This window comes from Phascolarctos cinereus, unplaced genomic scaffold (assembly GCF_003287225.1).
Source record: "Phascolarctos cinereus isolate Bilbo 61053 unplaced genomic scaffold, phaCin_HiC Scaffold_726;HRSCAF=1367, whole genome shotgun sequence".
Lineage (NCBI taxonomy): Eukaryota > Metazoa > Chordata > Mammalia > Diprotodontia > Phascolarctidae > Phascolarctos > Phascolarctos cinereus.
The window spans coordinates 211762007-211780623 of record NW_027556098.1 but is presented as its reverse complement, the minus strand read 5'-3'; the positions used below and the strand labels follow the sequence as shown (position 1 = coordinate 211780623).

The 18617-nt window shown below is 38.5% G+C and overlaps 1 long non-coding RNA gene across 4 annotated transcripts in view; it reads left to right on the top strand.

The window, feature by feature from the left end:
* Nucleotides 1–18617, top strand: part of LOC110211638 (uncharacterized) — a 123903-nt gene that overhangs the window by 91848 nt on the left and 13438 nt on the right. For all 4 annotated transcript variants that reach the window (XR_002325452.2, XR_002325453.2, XR_002325451.2 and 1 more), the window contains one exon: nt 16868–17027. This is a non-coding gene — a long non-coding RNA (uncharacterized LOC110211638). The remainder of the gene's footprint in view (nt 1–16867; nt 17028–18617) is intronic.

The window sequence follows — 18617 nt, the reverse complement described above, 5'->3', positions numbered from 1 at the left end:
ATAACTTTGTACAAACTATATACGTAAACATGCATAGAGAGTTTGTACAGTACACACACATATGTGTGTATGTATATATATGTATATGTACATAGAGTATGTGTGTGATAAATTGGAGATAATCATCTAGGGAAAGCACTAGGTTAAAGGGAGATCAAGAAAGGTTTCTTGTAAAAGGTGGGATTTACTACTGTGTTTTAAGAAATGATGAGCTTGATGATCTTAGAAAAACATGGATAAGCTTGCATGAAATAATAAAGAGTGAAATGAGTAGAAACAAGAGAACATTGTATATACTAATAGCAATATTGTTATAAGAACGACTTTGAGCACCTAAGTCATTTTGACTATTATAAATACCCAAATTAACTACAGAAGACCTATGAAGGAATATGCGATCTGCATATATGCATCCAGAGAAAGAACTGATAAACAGAAGTCTGTACAAAATGATTTTACATATATGTGTGTGTATATATACATATTTGTGTCTAAGGGTAGCCATATCCAGTCAGGAGGGGGGAAGGAAAGAAGGAAAAAAAAAGAAATTTAGATGATAACTTCCTTATATACTTAAAAGGAATATCAAGCTGTACTTAATAGATTTGCAATTTTATGTGCAATCATCTTTTTTTTTTCTACTAAGTTATGGAAATTCTTGTTGTATTCCATAAATTCAAAATAAAGTAAATTTTTTTTTAAAAAAAGATGAGATTTTAGCTGAGAATTCAAGGAAGTCAGAAGAAGGAGACAAGGAGGAAGACAGTTTCAGACATGGACAATCAGTGAAAATACAGTCAAGAGATGAAGTATTTTGTGCAAGGAACAGCAAGGAGGTTGCCATCTCTGAAGCACAGAGTACTCTGATAGGAGTAAGATGTAAGAAGACTGGGAAGGTGGGAAGGGGGCCAGGTTATGAAGGACTTTAAAAGTCAAACTGAAGATTTTATATTTGATCCAGGACATAATGTGGAACCAGTGGAACTTATTGAATAGAGGAGAGACAGATTCATAGCTGAGCTTGAGTAAGATCACTTTGATAACTGAGCAGAGAATGGGTTAGGGAGTAGGGAGATATTTGGGACAAGGCAGAAGATTATTAAGATAGTCCAGATGTGAGGTGATGAGGGTCTGGTGGCAGTCTCAGAGAAGAGAAGTTGTTTATATAAGAGACGTTGTAAAGATTAGAATTAACAGGGAGCCAAGATGGTGGAGTGAAAAGGTAGTCGCTCTCACTCTCCCCTATCAACCTCTGCAAACCCAGAAAATATCACCCAGAAAAAAAAAAACCCTGGAACACCTGAACTAGAAGAAAGACAAGGAGCAGCAGTGCAGTAGCCCAGCAAACGGTCTCCCAGTGCCTCAGCAAAAACAAGGGGCCCAGGCAGATAAGTACCCTGGCATTCATCTGAAAGGAGGTGAAGAAAACAACCTAAAGGCTTCCTAAAGCCCCGGCCTTGCTGATTCCAACCCAACACCAGGTGAGCTGTAGGAAGCCTCCAATTGTGAAGAAATCCTGAAGCCCAGGTGGTAGAGCAGGCAAACACCAACACCTGGACCTCCGAGTGCCTCAGTGAGGGGGGGAACCGGTGGAAACCAGCTCAGAAAACCACCAGGAGCCTCGGCACTCCACTGCAAAGGAATCTCCGTGCATTAGCAGAAACGAGGGAGACAACACTGCAGGGGCCCCAGGCAGATAAACATCCTGCAGCACCCATCTAAAAGAGAGCTGAAGAAAGCTAAAGGAAAAAAAGCAGGCAACCTAGAATTGCCTGAAAGTTCCAGCCTTGCTGATTCCAGCCCAACACAAGGTAAGCTGCCAGAAACCTACAGCCTCCAATTCCAGCATAAGAGGCCCCAGCACGCAAAGCCAGTGACCAAGACCTAGGCTCCCAACACAAGAAGCTTGGGTCAGTACCCTCTGTTCCCCAGCAGGAGAGCTCAATCTCTTTAAAGGCCAGGGAATAAAGAAACACCATGAGTAAAAAGAAACGTACCATAGATTCATATTATGAGAAGAGTGAAGATCAAGACAGAAATTCTGAAGAGGACAACATTGTCAACAAACCCACATCTGCAACAACAAAAGGGAATATGAACTGGTCTGAAGCCCAAAAAGCCTTCTTAGAAGAGCTCAAGAAGGATTTTAATAGTCAAATGAGAGAGGTAAAAGAGTCCTTCAAAAATACAATTGGCCATTGGAAAAAAAATACACTGAAGAAAACAAGTCCCTAAAAAACACAATTGGCCAATTGAAGAAGGAAGACAAAAACTAACAGAAGAGTACTGAAGAAACAAGTCCCTAAAAAACACAATTGGCCAGTTGAAGAAGGAAGTACAAAAACTAACAGAAGAAAACAATCTGTTAAAAACTAGAATTGGACAAATGGAAACTAATGTCTCTATGAGAGAGCAAGAATCAGTCAAACAGAAACAAAAAAATGAAAAAATAGATGAAAATGTAAAATACCTCATCAGTAAAACAACCGACCTGGAAAATCGACTCAGGAGAGACAATTTAAAAATTATTGGACTACCTGAAAATCATGATGAAAAAAAGAGCCTGGACAGTATCTTTCAGGAAATCATAAAGGAAAACTGCCCAGAAGTCCTAGAACCAGAAGGGAAAATAACCATAGAAAGAATCCACCATCACCACCTGAAAGAGATCCCAAATTGACAACCAAGAAATATAATAGCAAAATTCCAAAATTACCAGATGAAAGAGAAGGTGCTGCAAGCAGCCAGAAAGAAACAATTTAAATATCATGGAACCACAGTCAGGATTACACAGGACCTTGCAGCTTCTACATTAAAAGACCAGGGCATGGAACATGATATTCCATAAGGCAAAGGAGCTTGGAATGCAGCCAAGGATCAATTACCCAGCAAAAATGAGCATCATTTTTCAAGGGAGGAGGTGGATATTCAACAAAATAGGAGACTTCCAAACTTTCCTGATAAAAAGACCAGAGCTCAACAAAAAATTTGATCTTCAAGTACAGGACTCAAGAAGGACTTAAAAAGGTAAATGGGACAGAAGGATACAATATGTTGTTAATAAGGGGGTGGGGCTGTTTAAACCCCTACAAGGGAATATGAGATTTGCAACCCTTGAGAACTGTATTGTTATTACACCTTGTTAAAGGAGTATACATAAAGAGGGTGGATATTAGTTGACTTTGATGTAATGATAAAAAAAAATCTAATCAAGTTAAATGGATCCAAATAAGTGGATCAATCTGATCTTAGAAAATGTACTGAGAAAGGAGGAGGCAGACAAGGGTAAATTACATTACAGGAAAAGACACAAAATCCTATTACAGCAGAGGGAAAAGGGGGGGGAGCATTGTTTGAACCTTACTCTCATCAGATTTGGCTCAAGAAGGGCATAATATAATCAGTTAGGTATAGAAATCTAACTTGCCCTATAGGCAGTAGGAGGGAAAAGGGGAAAGAAAAGGGGGGAAAGAAAAGGAGGGGGGAAAGAAGGGAGGGAAGCAGCAGTAAGACTAAAGGGGAAGAAAAGGGAAAGGGATAATAAAAGGGGGAAGGGACTGAAGGAGGGTGGTCAAAAGCAAAACACTAGTGAAGGGGAAAGGAAAAAGGAGAAAGAAAAGCATAAATGGGGGGAAAAGGATGGAGAAAAAGACACAGATAGTAATCATAACTGTGAATGTGAATGGGATGAACTCTCCCATAAAAGGAAATGGATTGCAGAATGGATTAAAAACCATAATCCTACAATATGTTGTTTACAGGAAACACATTTGAAAAAGAGTGACACATACAGGGTAAAGGTAAAAGGCTGGAGCAGAATATATTATGCGTCAGCTGAAGTAAAAAAAGCAGGGGTAGCAATCCTGATCTCAGACAAAGCAAAAGCAAAAATAGATCTAATCAAAAGAGATAAGGAAGGAAACTACATCCTGCTAAAAGGCACCATAGACAATGAAGTAATATCATTACTAAATATATATGCACCAAATGGTATAGCATCCAAATTCTTACAGGAGAAGTTCAGGGAGTTACAGGAAGAAATAGACAGCAAAACTACTAATGGGACCTGAACCTCCCCTCTCAGCACTAGATAAGTCTAACCACAAAATAAACAAGAAAAGAATTCTATCAAACATTTAAAGAACAATTAATTCCAATACTATATAGACTATTTGGGAAAATAGGTGAAGAAGGAGTCTTACCAAATTCTTTTATGATACAAATATGGTGTTGATACCTAAACCAGGAAGAGTCAAAATAAAGAAAGAAAATTATAGACCAATTTCTCTAATGAATATAGATGCAAAAATTTTAAACAAAATATTAGCAAGTAGATTACAGCAACTTATCACAAGAATAATACACTATGACCAGGTAGGATTTATACCAGGAATGCAGGGTTGGTTCAATATTAGGAAAACTATCAGCATCATTGAGCATATCAACAACAAAACCAACAGAAACCACATGATCATCTCAATAGATGCAGAAAAAGCTTTTGATAAAATACAACACCCATTCCTATTAAAAACACTAGAAAGCATAGGTATAAATGGAGTCTTCCTTAAAATAATAAATAGCATATATCTAAAACCTTCAGCAAGCATTATATGTAATGGGGACAGCTAGAAGCATTTCCAATAAGATCGGGGGTGAAACAAGGATGTCCATTATCACCACTGTTATTCAATATTGTACTGGAAACTTAGCTTTAGCAATAAGAGAAGAAAAAGAAATTGAAGGCATTAGAATAGGCAAAGAAGAAAAAAGCTATCACTCTTTGCAGATGACATGATGATATACTTAGAGAATCCTAGAGAATCAAGTAAAAAACTACTTGAAATAATAAACAACTTTAGCAAAGTTGCAGGCTATAAAATAAACCCACATAAATCATCAGCATTTCTATATATTACCAACAAAGCCCAACAGCAAGAGATAGAAAGAGAAATCCCATTTAAACTTACTGTAGACATTATAAAATATTTAGGAGTCTACCTCCCAAAACAAACCCAGGAACTCTATGAACACAATTACAAAACACTTTTCACACAAATAAAATCAGATCTAAATAATTGGAAAAACATCAGTTGCTCATGGGTAGGCCGAGCTAATATAATAAAAATGACAATCCTACCTAAGCTAATTTACTTATTCAGTGCCATACCAATCAAACTACCAAAAATTATTTTATAGAGTTAGAAAAAATAATAACAAGATTCATTTGGAAAAACAAAAGGTCCAGAATATCAAAGGAACTAATGAAAAGAAATGCAGGGGAAGGTGGCCTAGCAATTCCAGATCTTAAATTGTATTATAAAGCAGCATCATCAAAACTGCTTGGTACTGGCTAAGAAATAGGGAGGTGGATCAGTGGAATAGGTTAAATATGCAAGACACAGTAGTCAATGACTATAGTAATCTATTATTTGATAAACCCAAAGACCCCAGCTTCTGGGATAAGAACCCACTCTTTGAAAAAAACTGCTGGGAAAACTGGAAAAGAGTATGGCAGAAACTAGGCATAGACCCAAATCTCACACCATATACCAAAATAAAGTCAAAATGGGTTCAGGACTTAGATATAAAGGCTGATACCATAAGTAAACTGGGAGAACAAGGAATAGTTTACCTATCAGATCTATGGAGAACAGAAGAATTCATGACCAAACAGGAGATAGAGAACATTATGAAAAGCAAAATGGATAATTTTGATTACATTAAATTGAAAAGTTTTTGCACAAACAAAGCCAATGCAACTAAGATTAGAAGGAAGGTAGAAAATTGGGAAAGAATTTTTACAACCAGTCTCTCTGATAAAGGCCTCATTTCTAAAATATATAGAGAATTAAGACAAATTTATAAGAACACAAGCCATTCCCCAATTGATAAATGGTCAAAGGATATGAACAGCTAGTTCTCAGATGAAGAAATTAAAGCCATCTATAGTCATATGAAAAAATGCTCTAAATCATTATTGATTAGAGAAATGCAAATCAAAACAACTCTGAGGTACCACATCACACCTATCAGATTGGCCAACATGACAAAACAGGAAAATGATAAATGTTGGAGAGATGTGGGAAAATTGGAACACTAATACATTGTTGGTGGAGTTGTGAAATGATCCAACCATTTTGGAGAACAATTTGGAACTATGCCCAAAGGGCTACAAAAATGTGCATACCCTTTGATCCAGCAATAGCACTTCTAGGGCTATATCCGAAAGAGATCAACCAAATGGGAAAAGGACCCACATGTACAAAAATATTCATAGCAGCTCTTTTTGTGGTGGCAAAGAATTGGAAATTGAGAGGATGCCCATCAATTGGGGAATGGCTGAGCAAGTTGTGGTATATGAATGTAATGGAATACTATTGTGCTATAAGAAATGATGAAGAGTCTGACTTCAGAAAAACCTGGAAAGACTTATATGGTCTGATGCTGAGTGAAGTGAGCAGAACCAAAGAGGACTTTGTACACAATAACAGCCACGTTATGCGATGACTAATATTGTTAAACTGAACCCTTCTCAGCATTACAAGGATCTAAGACATCTCCAGAGGCCTCAGGATGGAAAATGCTGTCCACATCCAAAGAAAGAACGATGGAAGTTGAATTGCTCTCACTTATTTTTACCTTCAGTTGAGTTTTGTTTCATCTTTCTGATGGTTCCTCCTATTGGTTTTCATTTTTACTTACAACTTCACTAATGTGAAAATATGTTTAATGGGTATGTAAATGTAAAGCCTATGTCAGATTGTGCGCCATCTTGGGGAGGGGGGGAGAAAAAGGCAGAAAAAATTTTCAACTCAAAAGCATATGGAAAAAAAAATTTTTTTAAATAAATAAAAGGTCAAAAAAAAAAGAATTAACAGGACTTAGCAATAGATTTGATGTTGAGAGTGAGAAAAAGTAAGGAGATGAAGATGACATTGAGGTTATGAGCCTGGATAACTGGGAGGATGGGGGTGCCCTTGACAGTATTCTCAAAGTCAGGATGAGGGGAGAAGAGGAAACTCTTGGCACATGACCTCAATTTTTTCAATGAAATATGAGGTAAGACTCTCCAATGAGAGGTTAGGGGGAGGACGAGCCATGAGAGTCTTGAGAAAGGATGAACAATTTTGGAAAAGCTTCTGTGGTAAGTGAAGTGAGTGGGATGATGAATCAATGGCCATAATGCCATAATGAGGGCCCAGTTGAAATAATGTAACCTAAGTTTGTAGTAGACTCAGTCAACATAGTTACATGATTCTCCCCAGCTTTGTTCAGTAGGCAGGAGTGAAGGCATTGAATGGTGGGAATAATCCAAGCCTAGGGCTTTGTAGGGCAAGAATGGTGATTGGACAAGGGGACAAGAGACTTGAGAGAAAATATCAGTGCAGAGTTGGTTCACAAAGAAGGAAAGGTGGGTGATGGAAGGGTGTGGTCATTGCAGTTTTAAAAGCCTGGGAAAGAGCAGGTATTAGAGGTCATCGTGAGGATGAAGAACCAAATAAGGGGTTGTAAGACAGAGGGAAACATATTATGATGAGATAAAGGAATTTCAGAGTTCATGAACATGGAAATGGAACTTTTGTGATGTTGTGTATGGCTAATCTCTGTGTGTGGCTAAGTTGGGGTGGATGAGTAGGTGATAGGAAATGGGCAAGTCGAGATACTAGGAGGAAAAGATGTTTGAGGGATTTATGTTTAAGTCCCTTAGAATCAGGGCAGGAAAGATGGACAGTCAGGCACTGGAATCAGTAAGGAAAAAAGGAGAGTATCCTGGAGAAGGCAGAAAACAGCTACCGGAATCTTAAATGGGTGATAAATATGGACTGGATGAACCTCAAAGAAGAGGTTACTGAGTGATAATGATAGAAGGTGTGGAAGCAGTAATGGGGAGAAGAGGCAGGATAAGAGTGAAAGATTAGCCAGTAGGGGTAAAGAGCCAGATCTCTGTGAGTGCAAGAAGATGGAAGGAATAAGAAAAGAGAAGGTTTAAGATCAAAGCAAGGTTGTTACCTATGGAGTATTCATGTCAGAGAACATAAGGAGTAGACCTTAAGTGGGACATTGGTGGTAGTGGTGGGGATCTGGTTGAGGGAGATAAGAACTAGGGAGTGGGTGGTTGTGGATCTGAATTTTGCAGTGGGAAGTGGGTAGGATTTAGAATCAGAGAAGCATAGTTGGAATACTCTACCACTTATGACTTTAGGCAAGTTCATTTCTCTGAGCCTCAATTTCCTCAACTGTAAAATGAGGGGTTTGATTTTCAATCTCTAAGGCCCTTCCGGATTCAAATATGGGAACTTTCCAACCCTGACTTTGTTACTGACTTATTAAATCACAGGATCATAGTTTTAAGATTGGAAGGGATCATCTATTATCTAGTTTAACCCTTTCATTTTACATATGGATAAACTGAGGCTCAAAGATGCCATCTTATTTAAGTTGCAAATTCTCTATGCACCCCAATCCTACATTTATAAAATGATGATCATTTCACTAACTTGCCTCTCAGGAATGCTGTAAAGAACAAATAACCAATGTTATATCGATAAATATGAAAAGCTAAGGAATAACATAACTTCATAAGTTTATCTATATCAACAAGTGAGTGAAGGAACCTATTTTTCAAACTATTTCCTATATTCTTTTGGCCCCTAGAAGCTCCTGGGCTTTTGCTATCATTCCTCTTTTACTATTCTTAAGACACTCTTTTGAAGACGATTTATTAATAAGCCCAGCCTGCTTCTCATTTAGAGTGCTGTCTCTTCCCTCAACTCCACCCCTAGCCTCCCTTGTTTCCTTAAACACTTTGGATTTCTATGCCCAGGAAAGTAAAAGAATAACAGCACCAGCTAGAGACACTCGATGGAAATAGCACTAACAAAGAGCAAATTCCCTTGCAAATCCCTGCTAGGTTGCCGAATCCTGACCTGGGCGGCCTGGCTGTTCTAATGCCAGTTATTACTGAGCAGAAGCCAGCAATTGTATGGCACAGGCCTAGCCTCCTGGTTGTTTTGAGAAAGTGGTCAATCACTCACTAGAGACAGGACTGAATGATACCACCCAGTTTGCACTCTGTCATGGGCTGGTACCAAAACGACTCCAGGAAATTTTTTTATTGTCTGATTTTTTTCCATAGGCTTTGACAAGCTCTCATTTCTTCTGACCATACCCAGAGTTCAATTAGTCTTCAGTGATAGCCATTAAAAAAAATAAAGAATCCTTGTTCAGCTAACTGTGATTTCTGACTGGATTTCCTAATTGACCTCTCGTAGTGAAGCCAGTCACGTCACTAATCCCTAGGGATAAAAAGAAAGATGAAAACAGATCCCGCTGTCAAGGAGCTCACAGTCTAATCAGAGGTAACATGTAAGCAACTATGTGCAGACAAGATATTCTCTCCATCTCTCTGTCTCTGTCTCTCTGTCTCTGTTCTCTCTTTCTCTGTGTCTGTCTCTCTCTCCTTCCCTCCCTTCCTTTCCCCTTCCCATCACCCCTCTCCCCTCCCTGTCTCCCTCTTTCTCTCTCCTCCTCAAACTGGAGACTTTGGAGATTTTTCCTTTAACAGAGAGAAGGAATTAGTTATCATGGGGGATCAGGAAAGGCTTGTGGTAGAAGTCTGGGACTTGAAGAAAGCCAGGGAAGTCTAACATAGGATGTTGAGGCTGGAAAGAACCTTCGAGGACACGTAGCTTAATTCACTCATTTTAAAAGTAAGGAAATGGAGACCCAGAGCAGGAAAACAATGGATCCAAAGTCATACAGCTAGTTACTAGCAGAGCTAGGATTAGTGCCTGGGTTTCCGGATGTCTAGCTAGGTGCATGTCCCTCTGTACCGTGTTCCCTCTCTCTGGTGATATTTCTGATGTGCTACCTTAGCTTATACAAAACCTATTCTGCCACAATTTGAGCTTCATACTGATTTGTGATCTAAAATAGTCATTTAATTTTATCAGTATCAAGTAAACATCACTATTTACTGTTTTTTCTTTGAATGTGAAGCAACTTTTTTTTTTACTTGCCTGTTATGTATTTAGGGAATTATTTAGATAGACTTATTTTCCACAGTATTTGCTTGATACTACAAGATGATTTGCATTGGATTTCATAGTGTCACTTAGTAGCATATGACCTTAGGCAAGTGACTTCATCTCTGAGTCTCAAATTCTTTATTTGTAAGGTGGGGGAAAGAGGAGCACGAGACCACCTCTCAGGGACACTTCCAGATCTAACAGATTCCAAGGTCACTCTAACAGTCTGTCAGGGCTGAAACTCTAGGAATAAAAATCTCAACCTCTTACTGATTTTTAAATTTTCTATTTTTTTTCTACAGCATGACACCAAATTCTTAGTGAGGATGACCAAACCCCAACAAGCATATCTTAAATATCTTAATATTTTATATTATTATCTTAATTATATTATATTATCTTAAAATATCTTAATTATATTCTATTAAATTAAATCTTAATATATTAATATATAATAAATATAAAATCTTATTTATATTATATTGTATTATCTTTTTAAACAAATTTTCTCCACTTCCCCATAGAAAGGTATTGCATAAAGTGACTATCAATCTCCCCTCCCCCTTCCTGCTGTCCACAGCACCAACAACAGTGACACCCAGTGGTCATTCTCCATGCTCACATGCAGACTGCTTAGGTCCTAAGCGTTAGGACTTTAGATTCAGTCCTTACCAAGGTAGTGAGTTAGGGATCCTCTGTCTAAGAATGAAGACCTTAGGGCTTTGTTTGTAGAGCCTGCAGCCAAACTCCCTCATTGACAATGCTTGATTTGTGTTTCAGGCAATTGGAACACAGTTTAATTTTTTTAAAAGATTAAATTAAATAATAAAAAAAGCTGCTCTGCAACATTTCAGTTTTGAAAACTTAGCATAAGCCAACCAGCCGATCATATGCTTAAAACAGGGAGTATTTCCAAAACAAAACATTTTGTGTCTTAGCAGCCCCATTATGTCTCATGCCAATCCTATTACTGGGGAATGGTGCGTGTGTGTGTGTGTGTGTGTGTGTGTGTGTGTGTGTGTGTTGTGTGTGTGATGTTTTCTACCTACATATTGGCAGCCTCCAAGAGGAGATAAAATTTCCTTTAAGTGTTTTTTCCCCCAGCAAAGAGGAAACACGGCAGGAAATCTGCTGTCTTTTTAAGTGGCTCTTTGTTAGAGAACCAGGAAAGATGGGGACTGCCTTGAATCACTAAAAGTTAGTGTAGCTTCCGAGTACAGGGAGTTTCCCCAAACATTGTTACAGTCAGGTACCTTCACTGTATCAGGAAGGAGATGTGAGTGTGTGTGTGTGTGTGTGTGTGTGTGTGTGTGTGTGTGTGTGTGTGTGTGTATGTGTGTGTGAGAAACAGCTGGAGGCAAAATGTGGTTAGGTTTTAGCAAGCAAAGTAGTGGTGGTTGTTGAATCTGACTCTTTGTGACCCCATTTGGGGTTTTCTTTGGCAAAAATACCGAGTGGTTCACCATTTCCTTCTCCAGCTCATTTTACAGATGGGAAAACTGAGGCAAACAAGATTAAGTGATTTGCCCAGAGCCACATAGCTGGTAAGTGTGTCTGAGGCTGGATTTGAAGTCAGGTCCTCCTGACTCCAGGCTGGACACTCCTAGCTGCCCTAAGCAAAATGGTATGCAGGTTCTAATTAACCCCCTAACTTCCACAGGTTTATTTAATTCTATTCCTGTGCCAGTCAATGTGTCTCCTCCCTTCCAAAAGAGATTTTGGAATGATGTGAACTGGTCTTAAATTAGTCAGTCAACAAGCATTTCTCAAGGGTCTCCTATGTGCCAGGCACTGTGCTAGGTGGTGGGGGTACAAAGAAAGGCAAACACCAGTCCCTGCCCTCAAGAAGCTCACAGTCTAATGGCAGAGACTACGTGCAAACAATGATAAACAAATCAGATATGTACAGAATGAATTGGAAATAATTGACAGAGGGAATGCACTAGCATGAACTGGGATGGCAGGAGAGAGGGTCAGTAATGGCTTCTCATAGAAGGTGGGGTATTAACTGGAACTTGAAGGAAGCCAGGAGAACCTTCCAGGCCTAGAGGACTCTCAGTCTGAAGCTAGAGTGTCTTGTTGCAGGAACTACAAGGAGGCCAGCATCACTGGTTCTCAGAGCACATGGAGAATGAGTAAGGAATGTGATAATAGAAGTATGTATAGAATAATTACAGAATAACACATCTGGTGGGTAGAGGGAAGAAAAAAAAGAAAATTACATGACAATTTTGTTGTTTTGTTGTATAGTTGAAAGGAATAGCAAGTTGTGTAGAGTAGTAGATTTGCAGTTTCATGTGCAATAATTTTGTTTTATTTTACTATGTTATGGAAAATCTTGTTTTATTCCATAAATTAAAAATAAAATTTTAAAAGGAGAGAATGAGTAAGGTGTAAGAACACTGGAAATGCAGGAGGGTGACAGATTATGAAGGACTTTGAATGCCAATTAGAGGATTTTACATTTGATCCTCTAGGTCATGGAGAGCTACTGGAGTTTATTGAATAGGGGAGGTAGCAATGTCAGACCTGTACTTTAGGAAGATCACTTTAATAGCTGATTTCAGTGAAGAGAGAGTCGAGGTAGTGGGTAGTGGTGGTGCGAGGGGAAAAGAGGGCATTCACTAGGGTTGAAGATAAAATCAGGCCCCCTCTCCCAGTGGAAGAACCCTGAGGAGGTCTGGGCTGGTCTGGCACTCTGGGTTCCCTTTGGAGGGTCTTGGATCTCTAAACTCTGTGCCTGAGCTCCCTGGACCACTATAAACCAATGCAGATGTCTCTGGTATGGATTACCTCAGGTTCACACCCTTGTGCCCAGATTATTAGGAGACCTGTCTTTCCTCCCAATTAGTTCACCTTACTAGATTTTTCTTGATGTTTGTGGTTCCTGTTTACTTAATTCATAGCTTAAAAATCAAGGCTTAGAAAACAATTTGTAGGACAAGTTTGAAGGGGCCTAAAGATTTTATTCTTCAGTTGCTCAGATTCAGATTCAGTCTGAATCTTCATGATCCCATAGACCATAGCACTCCAGGTTTTTCTGTCCTCTGTTATTTCTCAAAGTCTGTCCAGGTTCATGTTCACTGTTTCCATGATACCGTCTATCCATCTTGTACTAAAGGGCAATTGCATAGGATCAGAACATTTTAGAGCTAAAAGTGATTTTATATATCTCCTAGACTAATCCCCTCACCTTTAAAGATGGAGAAAATGGAGCCTAGAAATGTAAAATGACTTTCCCAAGGTGACACAGGGAGTTGAGAGCTAGGATTCAAACCCAGTGTTTTTTTCTATTGTAATGTGTCTTTTTAAGGGTTTCAAGCAATACCTGTTTCAAGCTGTACCAGTAAATATTTAACAACTGGCTCTCTGGGGGAGGAGGGGAACAACTCTGCACACCACTCACTTTTAAGTATAATCTGCATTCACATTTTCTCCATCATTTTATTAAGTCAACAATTAAGAAAACAATACATCAAGCCCTGATTCTAAGATGTAAAAACTCACACTAGAAATTTAGTAATTGGCTTTCTAGAATCTAGAAGAGCTGTCTCCAGCACACCCCTGGTTTCAAGTTTCTGAGGGCTATTTTACAGAAGAGATAAACTAATTTTTCTCTATCTCTGCTGAAGACACAGTAAGAAAAAAAAAGAGCAGCTGTAGTATGGACTAGGCTACCTATAGAAAAGACTTTTCCAATGCTGAATATTTTTCTTTTCTTTCTTTTTTTTTGGGGGGGTTAAGTGACTTGCCTATGGTCACACAGCTAGTGAGTGTTATGTGTCTGAGGCCGGATTTGAACTCAGATCCTCCTGGCTCCAGTGCCAGTGCTCTATCCACTGCACCACCTAACTGCCCCTGAATATTTTTCAATCATTTGTTAGAACCCGTAAAACTGAGTATTGCAAAGAATCTTGGGGAACATCTCATTCAATCTCCTATACTACATGTGAGTAAGCAGAGGTACAGAAAAATGAAGTCATTTACCGTGTGACCCATAGGTAGTAAGCAAGAGGATCAAAGGAACGTAGATTTAGAACTGGAAGGAGCCTCAGAAGCTATGCTTCTGAGTATAGTTTCTGTCCAAACCCTTCTTTTCATAGATGAGGAATGGAAGACAGGAAGGAAGTTGGTGTCCAAGCTGGGATTAGAACCCAGTTTCCAGTACTCTTCCCACTGCACCGTGATGCCTTTCCAAATCTCATATCCTCTCCAATATTCCACTTTAGGAACCTAAGGAAGCTTGTAGAGTCTCCTTTGATACTGTTAAAAATAGCATATATTATCAGTTATGTTTCCAAGTTGCTTGGATTCTTTTCCTTTTTTAATCTGTGCAATTAAAAATGTTTTATCAGTGCTGTATTTTCCCCAAGATGACCACCCCCCACTAACTCACCTCTCTCTGCCCTCCTCCTTTTAACAATTATGTTTAGTGAAGGAAAACAGAACAATCCACTGGTCTTTTCTGAAAATTCACATGGGATTCTGTACCTCTAGCCTGTTCACCTCTTTTGGCTAAGAGGTGGGATGCATCATCCCTAGACTTGTGAACTCATACTTGATCTCTGTTTTGGTCAAGGCACTGAGTTCTTTCAAAGTTCTTTCCCTTCACCCTATTTTTGTGGTCATTGTAGAGACTGTTCTCCAAGTTCTGCTCATTTCATTCTCCATCAAGTTTTATACAAGTTTATACAAATGTTTCCATATTTTTCTATATTGATCATATTCATTATTTCATAGGATGTGCTAAAATTCCATTATCTTCATGTAACTCTGACAGTAGCAAAGTAGTACAGGAGAAAGAGAATTTAGTTCCTAAAATCAAAGGACCTGAATTCAAATGCCATCTTGGATGCTTACTGCTTGTATGACTTTGAGTAAGTCCCTTCATCTTCGCAGGCTACAGTTTTCCTCATGTGTAAAATGATAGAGCTGAACTAAATGACCCCGAATTTCCTTTCCCTTTTTTGCTATAAATCTATGATTCACAATTAATTTAGTTATGCCCCAATTGTTGGGCACCTGTTTTGTTTACAGTTCTTTGCTACATTAAAATGTGCTGCTATTGTACTATGTTATGGAAACACTTGTTTTATATATAAATTAAAAATAAAATAAAATTGATGATGAAAGCTTCCTGACCAAAAAAAGTGCTGCTAAAAACATTCTTGTACATATGGATCCTTTCCCTTTGTACTTGACCTTCCTATGGTACATTCTAATAGCATTACTGCTGGGTCCAAAGGTTATGTACAATATAATGACTTTTGTATATTGTTTTAAACTGTTATCCAGAATGGTTGAAAAGAATTCACAGTTCAACTAAAAGTATATCCACTCACAAGCCTTCCAACGATTGCTATCTTCCTCTTTGGGCATCTTTGCCAATTTGATCATCTGAGGTTTTTTTAATTTGCATTTTTCTTATTATTAGTTGTTCGGTGCATTTTTCATACGGTTGCTGATAACTTGAATTCTCCATCTGAGAACTATTTGTTCAAATACTTTGACCACTACTGGGAAGCTATGGATTCTAATAAGTTTGGGTTTTTTAATAAAATAAATGTCTTTTTCTCCTGAACAAAAATGTTATTGATGACCTTCTTTATCATTTTTCTTTCCTAAAGATACTCCCAACTCTTCCTTATAAAAAAATAAAGCAAAACAAACCTATAACTAAGCAAAACAAATCAACATTGTATGCTTCACTCCACACCTATAGTCTACCACCTTTCCACTAATATGAGGAAGGTGTATCTCATTGTCAGTCCTTGGAAGTCAAGATTGGTCACCATTGAATTTATCAGAATTCTGATATATTTCAGTCTTATTTTCCTTTATGATTGTGGTGTCATTGTGTAAATTGTTCTTTTGGCTCTGCTTATTTCTTTTGCATTAGTTCATATAAGTCTTCCCAAATTTCTTTGAATTTTTCATATATGAGAGTCAGTGGGCAGGCATAGTGGGGTTAGGAAGGCCTATGTTCAAATCCAACCTTTGGGACTTATTATTTGTTTGACATTGGCAAATTATTTAATTTATGAACATCAGTTTCCTCATCTGCCAAATGTGAGATCTACACCTTAGGACTGTTGCAAGCCTTAAATAAGATCCATGTAAAGCAATTAGGAAATTTAAAAGCAGTTTATAAATATTATTATCATTATTATTATTATTATTATTATTATAATTATTATATTTGTTGTTTTTATAGCACAATAATAGTTCATCGAATTCTTATACCACAATTTGTTCAGTCATTCCCCAATAGATGGGTACTCACTCTGTTTCCTTTTTTTAAAAAATAACTAATATGTGTGTGTGTATGTGTGTGTGTGTGCGTGCGTGCGTGTGTGTGTGTGTGTACATATATATCACTGAGAGAAAAGTTGGAAAACAGTAATGACCCCTGTAGGTCATTGTCTATAGATATATGATCACTTTCAATATTTTAAGAGATGCCACCAAGGGAAAAGTTGGAAATGTATACACACACATATATATGCACATATGTAAGTGTACTTATATGCTTGCACATATGCATATAGATATACATGTGTATATATGTACCTTTCCAACTTTTCCCTTGATGATCATCTCTTGAAATATTGAAAATGGTCACAAATAGTACATTCTTTAGCAAATGACATTCAAATACTTCAACATGCAAAGAGAGGTGGCCTAATACCAAGATCGGACTACTGAGAGAATGGTATCTTAGCCTTAAATTTGCTTGTGGCTAGCTGTGTGACCTATATCAAATCATTCAAACTCCCTGAGACTCATTTAGCATCTTGTTATTATATAATAATTATACCTTTTCCTTATACATTTTTCAGGGGAATTTTGAAAATACATTTGATGATATCGCTTCCAGCCCAATCTCCCATTTGGGATGTGGAGAACCTCTGGCGCAAAGAGAAACAACCTTCCCTTTGACCTCAGGTCTTCCATCTTCTGCTGAGCCTGTCCCTTGAGGGAAGAGGAAGAGGAAAGTTGGTGAGAAATGAAACTTCTTTGTTCTGCTGTGCAGGTTCAACTTCCCATCTTCTGCTATGACCTTTCTTGCCTAATATCTACTCTTCAGAGGGCAGAGGAGTAGTGAAGCTGGGCCTCCCACCCAATCATCTGCCTTTATGCTTCTCATCTCATACCGCATTTGACTCCAGTCCAATCTCCAGCCACCTTTGAAAAGAAGAGTGGTGCCCACCACTCAATAATGAGCATTATCATACCTGGTCATTCCCCTTATATCCCAGGGATTCTATGGGTCATCATCCAAAACTTATTCATCATCCCCCATGACTCCTTCTCTTCTACCCTCTTAGCTAGGAACTTTGCCTCATATTTTACAGAAGAAAATGAAGCCATTCACCATGAGCTCCCTCTTCTTCCCTTTTCCTCATCCCATATCACTAATATACCTTTTGCAACTATCTCTTTTTACCCTTGTCTCATAGCCTTACTCCATACTAGGCTGACCCCTCTACCTGCTCAAGTGCTCCCATTCCATCCCATCTCCTCCAATAGATTTCCCCTTCTGTTACTCCTACTCTATCACTTATTTTCACTATCTCCCTTTTCACCGGCCTATTTTCTACTGCCTACACACATGCTGATCACTCCCTCATCTGGAAAAAACAAAAACAAAAACAACCTCTTGATCCTTCTATCCCCACTATCATCCATTATCTCTTCTGCCCTTTGTAGTTAAACTTGAAAAGGCCATCTATTAAGTGCCTTCACTTTCTCTTCTCTTACTCTCTTCTTAACCCTTTACAATCTTCCCTCGAACCTTATCATTCCACTGAAACTACTTTCTCCAAAGTTACCAATGATCTCTTAGTTGCCAAATCCAAAGACCTTTTCTCAGTCCTCATTCTCCTTGACCATTCGGTAGCCTTTGACACTTTGATTATCCTCTCCTTCATACTCTCTTCTGTCTAGGTTTTCAGCAACATCACTCTCTCTTGGTTCTTCTATTTATCTGACTCCTCCTTCTCATCTCTTCTCTTCTACATCCCTCACCTAGATCACATCCTCTAACAGTAGGCATCCTATAGAGTTCTATCTTAGGCTTTCTTCTCTTGTCCCTGTACACTTCTTCATTTGGTGATCTCATCAGCTCCCATGATTTAATAACCATCTCTTTGTTGATGATTCTCAAATCTACATATCTTATCCCATCCTTCCTGCTAACCTCCAGTCTCGCATCTCCAACTGCCCTTTAGACATCTCAAATTGAATGTCTAACAGACCTCTTAAACTAAATATGATCAAGTCAGAACTCATTACCTTTCCCCCAGTCTTTCCCAGTTCCTATCTTCCCTATCACTATAGGGACACCACCATCCTCCTAGTCTCTCAGGCTCTCAACCTAAGAGCTATTCTAGACTATTTATCATCTCTCACCCTTCCCTCCCAACCCCATATCCAATCTGTCACCAGTGCCTGTCAATTTCACCTTTCCAACATCTCTCAAATATACTCCCCTTACTCTTCTTTGACATTGCCACTATTCTAGGGCAAACCCCTCATCACCTTATGCCTGTATTATTGCAATAGCCTGTTGGTGGGTCTGCCCACCTC